Raw genomic sequence first — 14,689 nt, forward strand, 5'->3', positions numbered from 1 at the left:
AATGTAAACATCCTTCTTGACGAAAATATTGCTGAAGATGAAATAAATAACACAATAGATTTCAAAACATTAAAAAGTTTAACGCGTTTACATGGTAAAAACGAATGGTATAAGATGCGGGCGAAATGGGAACATGAATTAATAGGTAAACTTGAAGAAAATTTAGGGGATATCAATAAAACTTCGGGAAAATTGGAAAAAATTTCCGATTTTGAAAATATCAAGAACGAAAACATCGAGTTGCACACAAGACTTAAGGATTTGAAGAGAGAGGTAAGAGATCTAGAATGGAAAAAATATGAAAAGTCAGATTATATTGATGATAAAGAAAATAAACAGATTTCCATACATCAAAAATCTTCAGAAAAGAATCCACAAAATAATACAATAAAATCCGTACCTAAATTAGACCAAGTCAAAAAAATACTACTTTCAAATAATTATGTCTCTAAAGATGATATTGAGTGTATGTTTTCCGAAAAAAAAGTGAATTCAACATTGGCCTATTATACAGAATTTATAAAGCAAGAAATTGTTAAAAATAAAAAAATTTATAAAAAAAAGGCTTGTAGATTTGCCGAATCAAAAAAAGAAGTTAATATTTTGAGAGAAAAACTGAAAATTCTTAAGCAAAAAAATCGAGAAATTAGTTACGATGATTTACAAGAATATAAATTAAAACACGAGTTCAACGAAAATATATTTGATATTAGATTGTGTGAATTAAAAAATGGAAGGTTTCAATTCGAATATATGGATTTTATTGTTTCAACCGAGTTTATCGATGAAAATAGAAAAAATAATGATGAGCAAAATAATTCCACGAAAAAAGAAACTAGCATCAATTCATTAATAGAAAGTAGCTGCAATGATTCTAACTCCAATAACAATATAATTTCGAAAAATGAAAACTTATTAAACAATCACAAAAAAACAAATATTACAGACGCTATGAAAATAATAAACCATAAAGATCAAACATCAAGAAAATTCAGTATAAATAATGAATTTAAAACAGGTAAAACTGTATCTTTAGTGAAAAATACCTCAATCACGCTAAAAGACAAAGTTGATGAAAAAACAAGGAAATTTTATACATTTCTGGTGGATTCGACTGCTAACACACCTTCAGTCTCAAATTTAATAATATATTTGCATCGATTATATTACCTGTACAGAGAAGTATCTGAATATCCTATTTTATATGACTTTAATTCCAGAAAAATCAATATAGTCGATGGTGATAGAAAGGTAGCTTTCGATAATAATACCATTGAGGTGTACAAAAACAGCCTACTTACAGAAACAAGAGACTTGCAATCTATGTTTATATCAACATATTTCTCTAAAAGTAAATAAAAATTCTCGAATGATGAATTTATTTTAAAACCTTTTTTATGATTTTATTCAAAATAACCGCATCAACTTGAGAATACTTCACCTTTTGGTATTAAAAAGGTGCGTTGTTAAATGGTAAATAATATTATAAACACTCAAACTTTACAGTAATAGCAATTATCATCCTGTTTTTTTGAAAAACTATATGCATAATATCAATAAAAAATTAAAGATCATTGTCCATTCATATACATATTTATCTGATTAAAAAAGACAACAAGATTATTTATATCATTTTTGTAAATCTGATAGTTTCGAACAGGGGAGGGTAACCTTTTTGATCCGGTAGGCCACTTTCTTGTTTTGGTGATAGTTATGGGGTCACATTTAAAGATTTCTTAATTTAAAAAAATATAAATTAGTTGTAAATCATAAACAATGAAAGACATTTCTTTGAGCGTTTAATTTAATGTGATTTTTGGTATTGCTTTTCTTTTACTAATAGTAAATATCCTGGCACAAATTCACTTACTTTTAATCTTAATTGATCTTCTAAATGGATATCTGTCAATTGTGCCACTATTTTATTTTTATAAAAAGTAAGCTGAGAGAATGTAGACTCACGCCAATATGTACTTATAAAACATAAAAATTTGACGTGCATTCTGTTGTAATTTTGACTACTCCATATCATTTTTTCATATTAAATATGGATCTGTCTTATTGTTAAGAGTAATTTAGTAATATTATCTTCTGCTAATTCTAATAGCACCATTTAAGCATACTAGGGGCTTACAATATGTTTACAAGATGGGGTTCAAAAAAGAGCTGTATACTTTTTTCATGTTCTTCAAATCCTTATATATTTCATTAATTCAATGATCAGGTATCCAAATACTTATAGAATATGTTTTATTTTCGCTATTTACATAATATTCTGAAGTAATAGGATCTTATGCGATTGTGAAAATCCAATTTTTCAATATTTCGCACAGAAATAATATCTCTAGAACATGACCATTTTTCCAGAAAGGCTTTATATTTTCACACATGAAAAACACATTTTTATTCTTTCCTTGAAGCGACAAAATATACATCCTCTGTACATGTATAATATCACGAAAAAAGTAAGGTTGCGACAAACTGATATATCTTAGTATCGACAGGGCTGATTCATGTTACTAAAAATTTATAATAATGTGTTCTTTAAACTTAAAGACTTTTGTTAAAAAAGGCCTTTTCAAAACCAACAAACTTGTGAATGAAAGGGAAGATAATACTGCAGGTTTTTTCAACTGAAATCAGCACCTTTGTGAACTGACGATGTCATTTTTCACTTGTATATGATAGGGAAGATAATACTGCAGGTTTTTCTTATCTGAAATAGCACCTTTGTGAACGCACGAAGTCATTTTGCACTTGTATATGATAGGGAAGATAATACTGTTGGTTTTTTTATCTGAAATCAGCACCTTTGTGAACTGAAGATGTCATTTTGCACTTGTTCTGATATAATTTACGATTTATACTACGTTTTTAATTGCATCATTTAAACTAGTAGTCTATGCCTATGGATTTTGTTGATTTATAATGCAATGGAATTCCAACAGATATTTGCATGGAGGTTTCTCTTTTTCAGCGATACAATGAATCCTTCTCGTTTGCCTTTCATTTTTGGTGCTCCATCAATACAAAAACTTACTAAATTATTTAAATTAATATGTGATAATCTACAGTTTGTGAAGCCTTTCAATTAACCAATCCTTCGTGTTATTTAATCATATGTTCTAAGGCCAATAAATCATTATAACAGGAAAAGTCTATAGTAATCGAGCGAACCAAATAGAGAACCTGAAAGAATCTATTTTATCAATCGATTCATCGGCAGTAATGGAAAATAATAATCCTCATTTTGTAAAACCAGGGCCTATTTTTTTTCAAGAATACTAACAATTCATGTTATCTTTTGGTGATGATACCTTTTGATAATGAAAGAGAACCTTATTTCTATATTGAATCTGGATTAATTTTCTTAAATGCTTCAATTATGCATTCCTTGATTAGCACAATATCGCAAAATGTTCACCTGTTTTTTCGTATAGACAAGCTAGTTTGTAAGCCGCCTCTGTAACATTTTCTTAATATTCAAAAAAAAGTTCATTTATTGCTTGGTTTTCTTTTATTTGTCTTACTTTAATTCTATCAACATCTGTTTACTTGTCTATCCCACTAACATGTAGTATTTTTTTCTCTGCAGGAAGCATAATATATATTTGCATTATACTATATCAATTAGAGAAAATACTACCACAAAACAAACAATATATCTTATCTTTTGCCGCAACGAGGAAATAAGTAAGTTCCCAATAAACGTTGAAATTTCTTTTTTTTTAATTCATGCAATGGAGCAATTTAATTATTTTAACTTTCTATAAAATAAATTTATATGAAATAATCAAATATGAATAAGCTCATTAGGCCACAAAAATTGCTTTGAGACAATTTTTGGCCTAAAAGCCCCCTGGTTGCCAACCCGTTTTTTACTATTCAGTTTAACATTTTATCAATGCTTTCTTTTCTATTTTGTTTAAAATTAGTTTAAATATTACTTACAATTTAGATTTTGTCTTTCATCTTTAAAATAACAAAATTATTGCACTTTTTGAATCTATAACTTTCTTATTAATATTTGAACGTATGAAATCGAAATATCAAATTAAAAAAAAAATTATACGTGGTTTAAGTTTCTTATATAAATTACATCTATTGAGACGTAGTCAGCCCATCGAGAATATTGCACAACTTCTTGATACATCTTTTGACACCTTAACCTGATCAATCTTCATCAACTGCTCTAATTCGCTCAAATGAGAGAGTTCAAGTGTCTATTCAAATTAAAAATAATAAGTATAATTTACAAAATGATGGAAGTCTTTTTATTTCCTAAATTAAATTATGAAAAACATGCATATGCTAAATCAACATAGCCCAGACTCTTATGTTAATAGATGATATATAGAGCTTTATATTGATTTTCTCATTAAAATTGTCGTTGTATATTAATGTACAGATGATTTACGGTATAATTGTATATTTCTATTAGCTTTAGTGCCTATATATCAATTATTAGCTTGATTGTATTTTACTTCATTTAGAAAATTAGTACGAATTTATTTTATACTCATATTGCTTTATAAATATATTGAGTAGATATTTTAAGTTCATAATAAAAAAACTGGATTTATTTAAATATTTAGAATTGAACCTGCCATATACAAATTTTATCCATCGCACAGCATAATACAAAGTAATATAACGGATTTTTATCTGTAATTTTTTTGCAAATTATAAAATATTTCGATATTTTCTGTTTATTTAATATGATAACTTAGCAGTATTTGACTTTCTTGTATCTTATACATATCTAGGAATCTTTTAGAAAGTAAATCTTCAATAGCTGTATCTAAAATTATTATTGAAATTCAATATGTGAATGTTCTAGTGTCTGTTTATTAAAATTGCTTATACCGTTATTATATAAAAAATTATATTATCTGTGGATTCGTCATGTGAATTTACGTATATATTATAATATTAAAAAACTTATGTTATTTCTAAAGGTTTTTTATAATTTTTTTTTTCTGAACTTATAATACATTAGGGCCGTATCAGTAAGACCAAGGTTTTACACATCCGAAGGCCGTCTTTCGCGGTATCTATGTTTCCTTTTTTTGTTTTAATAGTTCTTAAATATATCATTTTTTATAAACGAAACGTGTTTGTATTTTTCACTTTAATCTCTATTATACTAATTTATTGTGTTTAAAAGAAAAACACGAAAGATTTACATGTAATTTGTATGTAAAATCACTACATTTATGTAAAATCTTAATATATTTTATGTTCAATATAATAATACCATGAATCCAATCAAAAAATAATTTGTCAAATAAATCCTCTTAAAAGCTTGATTTCATTTGAAAAGTTATACGTTGAAAAATCTAGGCTAAGTTTACGAAAATAAATTTAATAAATAATATTCAACTGTTCCATAGTTAATTGAATATGCAAGCGATTATAACGGCTAAAATTTACATGGTGAAGCAAAAGAGATCTCAAAGTATTGTTCGATTAAATAGTGAAGTACAATTTTATGAATATATTCTAAATATTTTATTTCAATATTTTTATATTATTGACCATTTTAAGGTCTTATACATATTCTCACATGAAACATATGGAAAAAAAAATATGTGATTGAAGTATTTAAAAATTTTGATTTTTATATTGTGTGATTATATATATATTTCTCTATAATATCAACGATATTAGTTTTTATAATATAAAATATGTGTATACACAGTTATAAAATGATATTAATAAAGAAAATAATAACGATCAAAAATAAAATAATGAATTCTTCAATAAAAATCAAACGAAAGATGGGAAAATTCAATATAATAAGAGGCTTTAAATTTCAAAAACATTTATTTATGTAAAAAATATTGCTTGTTCTTTAAAAAAGATACCTTTTTTTTAAGTGTTTTTTAATAATTAAAAATATCAGTGTTGTTATATTTTATTTTTATCTTAATTTATCGCTTATCGCATGTAAAAGCGTCTCATATGTTCTCATTTACGTCTTTTTATCTTTAACTGTTGAATTTTTGTTTTAGTGAGCTGTCTTTTCAAATAAAATAAGTCCCATGTGGTCCCATAGTCCATCCATTATAGGGTGTTTTATGTTTCCACTTGATATAATTATTTTTTTAATCATATTGTCAGTCTCTTTACGTCTTTCTTCTTTACTATTTCCTTTGTCTTTATATTCTATTTCACGTGGTTTTTTAAGATAATTATAGATTATTCTGAGATAATGAGCTTTTTGTTTTTTCGTTCCTACCTCGTATAATCGGTATTTAACGATGCGAGTATCGCAAGATTCTCTAATACTTAAAGTTTCTAGACTAAATGTCTGAAAAAACAAAACATTCGAAAACAGACCTTGTTGCATTTCGATAAATTTTTCATCTGGGTTTGTCGCATGATTATGAGCAGATTCTGTTTCAAAATTATTATCTAATTTTTTTACGGATTTTTTATCGTTTTTTAGATGAAATCCTTTATTCATCATAATATTTTGCCAATCGCAGTGTAAAATGAAAGAAGTAATATACTCGAAATCGTATTTTTTAATCAACTGGCGTAGGTGCACTGTATTTTTTTCGCTCAAGCTGTTACTTTCATATGCACCACAATTCACTAGAACAACATTCAATGATGAATTTTCAACAAAATCAGATCGTGAAACAAAATATTTAATATCATTAAGTATCCTAATTAAATTTTCTCTAAACAAGTTACTACTTATTATAATAAGGTAATATGCTCCGCGAGAATGTTCTGTCATGTCTATTCCTATAATTTTATTCATTTCACTAGATGCTGTCAAATTATTTGTAAGTAATTCATCTAATGGGGTATTTTTGAAATATTCAACACTGACGGTGCAATACTCTGCCTTTTCATGAAAAAAATTAGCATCATTTTCCTTGTTATTATCGAAATGAGTTCTTAAAAGTGTGTCAAACTCACTTTTAATACTTTTACAGGTTTCTCTACCAATAATTTTGTCATATGTAAGAGGTTCTTTATTTTTTAATGGGTTACTGTCTTCACAAATTCCTTCTTTATTGTTCAAAAAAAAAGATGATATTGCAGGAGAAAAAGATCCATTTTCATCTAAATCGCTAGATTCATCGTCCTCATCATTTGAGTTAATCTTCTTTGTCAACATATCGCTAGAAACATAGCATTTCTCAATACATTCTTCGTTTACTCTTAATTTGATGGCCATAAAATCATCATTATCGTTAAAAAACGGCCGGTTCAAAGAAGAAATTTCTTTTATCAAAGATTTTTCGGGCAAATTTATCGTGTATTCTTTGATTTTGGTATCATACTTCGATTTAAAAATATATGATCGCATATATGTACCTTCGTCTTCGATGGTAACAATTTTGTGGATATTATTTTCTTTATCTAAAATAAGTTTGTCTAATAAATCTTTTCCCTCTAGATTTACGCTGGAATGCGATGAAGACAATAAAAATAAAATTAATGTGTGTAAAGTTTTTTGAACTCGTTCATAGATTGAATATGAGCACCCTTTTCGTTGAAATTTTTTAAATATATATATTTCCAGAATAAAATTCATAAATATAAAACAAATCTGTTTATTTATACATTTAAAATATAGTTTTATCTCTTTTTTATCCAAATATCATGGTTTTGATATATTTTTCACATTCCATAGAAAATTTTTCTGCTTATCAGTTTCAATTTCTTTCCATAGGTGATCTTTTCAATATTTCGAAATTGAAATAAATTAAAATTATTAAAAAAATTTTTTGATCATATTTACATCACAGAAAATCATATGAAATTTTTTTTAGTTGGTGTGGATATTTATAAATTAAGAAAAGGCTTCTATTTTCTCTAGAATATCAAGATAAAGCCTACTATGAGCGATTAATTTTTGTTTAATTTCTTATGATAGCTGCTTATCGCATTAGGAAAACGCCATCAAATTAAAATATATAAAAGATAGAAAAAATAGAAAAAATATGTGTCACAATAAATTACTCAAAAAATTATAAAAAATAATGATAATCTAATTTTTCATCGGCATTTCTTTAAAGCAATAATTGGAGTGCCGTTTTTCCAAAAAGTATACACTACCATTGAAATTAGTATTTTATGGGTTCAATCCTCAATTAAAGAAGCCAATTATGTCTTTTTTTGTTTTTTTTTCTATTCTTAAGATGGATCCGAGTTAACATGGAATTTCAATTTTCAAAAGTTAATCATGTTCAATCAAGTAGACAGAAAGATAAGAAAATGGCCAATTAAGAAAAGAAGAAGAATTATTGAGGCTTGAATTTATAAGAATACAATGTTCGATACTCAATATAAATATATAAAATTGCTTTTATATATAGGATTACATAATTCTTATTTTATAAATCGAATTATATATTTTATTTTTACAATAAAAAACAATAATAATAGTACTAGCTTATGATTTAATAACATGTGATTTTCTGGTATACTAAAATCTAGATGACGTGTTTTTAATGAAACCCATTGTCTTAAATCCCATTTAATGTCACTATATCCTATTATTAAAAAAATAACCAATGCAACAAAGCTCTTAGAACTAATATTATCTTAAAGAAAATTAAGTAATGAAAGATGATTTCAGATTATTTTAGTCTAGAATTAAAAACAAGATAAACTTCAATTTTATTTTATAATGGCAGAGGCAATAATTTAAGTTGTAAAAGGTAGTTGCTTTTATGAGAACTTGAGGCAAAATTTAAAAATTTTATTATAAAGATGGGACCGCTCTTTTGTTTTTGTATGTCAGGGATTGGTAGAAATGATTGATATAATATTCTATAATTTGTATGTGTTTACTTCTAATATATATAATGTTTATATTTTTTTTGAATTCTATAGACGTTCCAAAATTCCCAATATTTTTTTTTGTCGTAGAATACACGGCCAAAACACATTTTTAAATAATTTACCATCCAACTTTTCTATTATTTACTCGGGTTAATGGATTGCCACCAAATTAAATTTAAAATGATTGCTATATGGAACGTAAATATTTATATTCTAAGAATGAAGATATGTGTTACTGAGCTACGAATTATTTAAATGAAGTAAATATTCTTTCAAAGAGTTAAAATACCATAAATATCCACATCAATATATGAGAAGTGTATAAAAACTACAGTTTTAATTGTCAATGTTTGACTGAAATTATTAAAATAAATAAAAATTAATATATGTTAGTATATATACCATATTAATGTTTTTAATAAATAGTTAAGTGACCATTTTATCGAAAAAATTATAGTTTTTGCTGTCCTTTTTTCATATAAATAAATTTAAAAACGAATCGATATCTCTATAAATGAGATGAGCGGCCCTGCTTATAAGTGTTATTGAGAAGATATATCCATTTAAAATATAAATTTGACGTATAATATGTACTGTAGTTCAATCATCTTGATTTTAATCTTTTATATAATTTAACCGGCTTCTTGCAAAAAAAAATTAAGAATTATAAAATGTAAAACAAATAAAAGCATATTTTCATCAATATTTTTGGCTCAAATTTTTATATATGATTTTTTGTTATTTAAGGCTATAATAATATGGGCACTCAATTTAAAAAAAACAATTTAATTTCTGTATAAATAATTAGATGTTACATGCGTTCAACAATTTTAATATATATAAAATGACATTTCTGTGTTACATTGATCTCATAGTTATCTTTAATATATATAACTTTGGTATTAGTTATATGTACAGATTAAAAGACGAAGATTTTTGTTTATGAAATTATTTTTAATCTTTTGATTGGTATTTATTTCTTTGTGATAATAAATTGGCATTTTACAAAGTATTTTCAATATATAATTGGATTTTTTAATCAATATCTTTAACATTAAATTGATCTTAGAAAAAATTATTTTTGAGTTTTAATCAGTCTTTAATTAAATTTTTTCAATCATTCCGTGATCATGAAAAATACATCATTATGGTTATCAAATGTTTTCAAATTGATAACGGATCTAAATTTAATATTATTTTATCTTTTAAATAAGACAATATAAAGGGTTTTATAAACCACAAGTTACGTCCTAATATAGTCTAATAAACCAAATGACAATGGTAAATCAAAGGGAAACGGCTTATGTGTGAATTTAATGTACCCTATGTGTGCAAATTGCTAAAAAAAAATGCGGCTTTAATGGATAGTAAAGGGGTTATATAATTCAATGAATCAATTTTGTAATTTTCTTTTTTTTTCAAAATAAAAATAATTTCTTGGTACCATAGAGTAGGCGTGTAATTTTGCAATATCTATCACTCTACGCAATAAAATATTCATCATTTAAAACCTCTAAAATTTTCTTTAGAGATTCAATGGTGTTACTTCAACAGTTCTTTAATAGACTTGATATAAAATTATAGATCATAGTAGGCCACAGAAACAATCCATATATATTTGTCAAGAGATCTATATATTTCCTCTATCAATTGCAACTTATTTTCAGTTCATATTTAAATAAATACACTCGTACGGTTTATGACATGTCAAAACTGTTGAGTATAACAAAAATCAAATCGATAAATCATAATGATGTGTAAAAAACCAAACTGCCGTAACAAATTCAAGGTTTAATCATTTTTAAGTTCAAAATTAAATATAAAGACATATATTGTATCTAGAATCAATGTGTGTTCGAGTCTCGAAGGATATATAATTTTACGAAGAGATTCCAAACATTTATATAGATTAAAATTTATATAGAAGTGAAATTCGGGAAAATAAGAGTGTTTCTATATAATTAACTTATGCGAAAAAATAAACTGAATTGGTTGTAGAAACAATTAATTTAATAAAAGCCGTAGAATAAAAATTTTTAGTGAAGTTCAGTAAATAGATAAAAATAAACATCGAAACTGTGCTAATGGTATTGCATGTATATGTTGTGTGCCTTTTTTTCATGCTTGAATCATAATTCTTTTCCTTTTCGATTCTTATTTACAAACTTAGTTCAATCATAAAATTGATAACATTTTATATTTAGATATTATTCTTAGAATAATAGTAGAAATTGAGAAATTTATTACTTAGAATTAGAATAATGCTCTCACAAAAAAATCCAATAAAATTAGACACACGAATATGGTATATTATATCTGAACCATGAGAACAAAAATTATAAATTATTTATTTTAGTTAATCTAATAGTATATGTTTATTATAGCATTACCTCCCAACTCACAGGATCCGTTATTTAAACCAAGGTATACATACCGGAGTTATTCTGCAGGGCATTTTAATATCTGAAGGTGACGATTTAAACATTAATACCCAGTAATAATGTTCGAAATTATTAGTTTATGTGGTGTATGACGCATATTTCATAACATATGATGGTGATGCAACATAATATCATAAAAGATATTTGAAAGAACTCGAAGTGGTAAATAAAATCGGAATATATATTCAACCAGTTAGATCAGGAGGAAACCGAACTAATGGGTCTTAGAAAGAGAAAGGGTATCCAAGAGGAATAAGAGAAGGAGATATAGCTTGGAGTTTAGGCATAATTTGCCCACGGAGAATCAATCATGTTATTCTTTAAAATAAAATCTAAAATTACAATACCCAAATTAACCCATAAATAAAAAAATTTACGTGATGTAGGATAAAATATAAATGGTATTGTTGTATATACTTAAAGTATATTCAAATATATTTAATAAATTGCAAAGGTTAGCCTTTAAATTAGATTACTTTTGATCGGATTACCGTTTCTGGAAACATTAAAGATCATTCAAATAATGAATTTGATTATACAATTGCGTTAGGGGATTGGTAAAGTTTTTTTTTGCGCTCCGATCAATTTTCTGGTATAAACACGAGTAAAATTTTTTACCTTGTTTCGGCATATCGGTTTTTCTCGTATTTCTTGCAGCTAGGCGGCATATATGGTAATATAACAATGCCTATACGTGGGAAGAATTCGAATCCTCAACAACTAGTATTGAAGATTTTAAGTTGAATCTACACCCATCAATCATAAATACTACGAATCGCAATACAATGGAACAATAAGATATATTATTTCTAAATGAAATTATATAAACATGTATTTAAAATATTTTTAAGAACCATTAATTTTTTTATGACTTTTGTAGTCGGATGTATATAAAGGTTTTTAAATTATGCTTTATGTGTGGAAAAACGAGTTCCCATATCAATATCTATGCCCCGTATCATTTTTGTGCACTGAAATAATAATAATAGCTTTTTGTATTTTTTTAATGGATATATAATTCATTTTATTTTACACTTATTTTCCAATTTATCTAATGAATATTACAGCGCATAAAGCACATTATGATTTTGTAAATCGTGCATGTCACAAAAATTAACACAAAAAACTTATCAGTAAAAAAAGTAGAAATATATTAAGGTACGTAATCACCACATAATTATTTATTGATATTTGTTTTATAAAAAAACTTCAGCCAGTGAATATGATTTTATATAACATCTCAGAGTATTCTGTGCCTCTCTGTATGTATTTACAAAATCAATGGTCTAAACTGCAATTATCTAAAACACTAACGCTTAAACTATCATACGCTCCTTACATCTATTGGCAAATTAAAACAATAATGGTTGCTCAATTGCAATTCCCCTGTAAGTTGGTTGAATTTGTTTTTATTGTAAATCCAAGAATTTATGTTAGAATAATAAAAGAGAATCATATAATGTTCACAGAAGTGGATATTTTTAAAAAGTGGCTAATTAAATTCGATTAATAAATAAACAAAGGTAATCATGAGTCAAAAGAAATATATTTTTAAAATAAAAAGATAAATATTTAAAAACAACAAGTAAATACCTAAAATATAATGGTGTTCAATATATATTAAATATTTAAATTTACATATAAATAATTGAGAAATAGCACAAATGTAAATAAAATTTATCAATAAATAACCAAAAAAAAGAAAAACTTGATTATATACCCCAAATCAGCTGTAATAAAATATGAAATAAACATAAAATAAATAAGTAAATATTAATACCTGCAATAAAAGGTGTTTTTAGAAGAGATAACATATGTAAACACATATATTATGCATTGAAAATCAATAATATCTTACAAAGATTACAAGGCGTAAATCCAATACATTTACTCAATAAATTCAAAAAATTTATAATCGAATTCACTTTATTTATTTATGTTTTACTTCTATTACTTTTAGAAAGTTCGCTTTATATTAATAGGAACTATCGCTTAACTGCTGCGTCTCTCTGAGAGACTCTCCATAGCACTTCTTGTCACCCGAAATCACCGTGGATTGGGCCCTTTCACACGGGCGGTAGTCATTATGTGGAGGGAATGTGATTCTTTCTGCTGTTCATCGCTAAGGTATACAAGATACAACCATACTCTACACTCACCCTTATCCTTGCTGAACGGTGTGGTATCTTTTTCCATACTGGAGGCACAGTTCAACGGCTTACACAGCAACCTCTTTTTTCTCATGACTTGTCAGTGCTTTATGGTTTATCTTTTATGGTTAACTGGCCGCCCCCTTGGGTATATTTCTTTAGATTAAATTCGTTTCGGAAATTAGTGGGGTGGGTGGAAATGGAACCCGCGACCCTTGACGTAGGGGTCAGGCTTGTAAACCACTCAACCATACCACCCCCTTAATAAATTCATGCAAGTTATTATTAATTTATATTTTTCGTGGATTTATGGTAATTTTAAATGCTTGAAGGGGTTATAAATCTGTGCGTTTCGAAGATAAATTATTCTACTTGATCTCGATTGAGTTCATTTAAATTGTACTATTTTTTAAACCCTCACTGCATCTTAAATAAATACAGAAAATGAATTTTTTAAATTTATTGAAGATACGATGCCTAGAGTGCATTAGCATAAGTTTCAATACCTTTAAAGAGGGTTAAATATTTTTAAAAAAATACTAGCATTAAGTAAAATCTTCAGTGATGATAATATGTTTTAATATAAATAAATCACTTCATAAAATATTACTAGTATGACTCAACTATATCTTCACAGGTACTTTTTGAAAGAAAAATTGGAAGCATGATATATTCACTAATTAAAAATAGAAGCACAAAAAAGGATTCAAATTGTGCGTGGATTGATTGGGTCTTTTAAAAGCCATGAATAGACATTATTTATAAAATTAAATGGTAAAAAGACTATAGCTGACTTTGAACCCCTAACAATTTCGTTAAAAAATAAAAACGAATATCAGCATAATTCGTAAAGAGTATATTTTTTTTATTTCTATATACGTTATTATATTATAAATTATACATGATTTAAGTGTTAAAATATATAATTAAGAACGATAGAAATGTAAATCTTCTAAGAGAGATTAATGATGTGAAATATATTTAGTGCCACCAGAAAATAATTACCACCCATAGTCCTATGTATAAAGTTGTAATATGGTGTGGTTATATAAATTTAAATTTACAATGATTTTACCTATGATTACATCATCCAAAAAGGATTGAATGAATAATTTTTTTATAGATAGAATACTCAACTGATATAAATCATAATATGTATCATTTCAATCGAAAGAAATATCAGGCAAAAAATTCTTTAATCGCTAAAAAACTCTCTTAAAAAAATAATTTATTTACGAATAAAATATAAGTGCCACATATGATCACTTTTGAAGTAATTATAAAATTGTT

Source organism: Rhyacophila brunnea, unplaced genomic scaffold, assembly GCF_057557595.1.
Source record: "Rhyacophila brunnea isolate RB1 unplaced genomic scaffold, BYU_Rbru_1.0 scaffold_28, whole genome shotgun sequence".
Classification (NCBI taxonomy): Eukaryota; Metazoa; Arthropoda; class Insecta; order Trichoptera; family Rhyacophilidae; genus Rhyacophila; species Rhyacophila brunnea.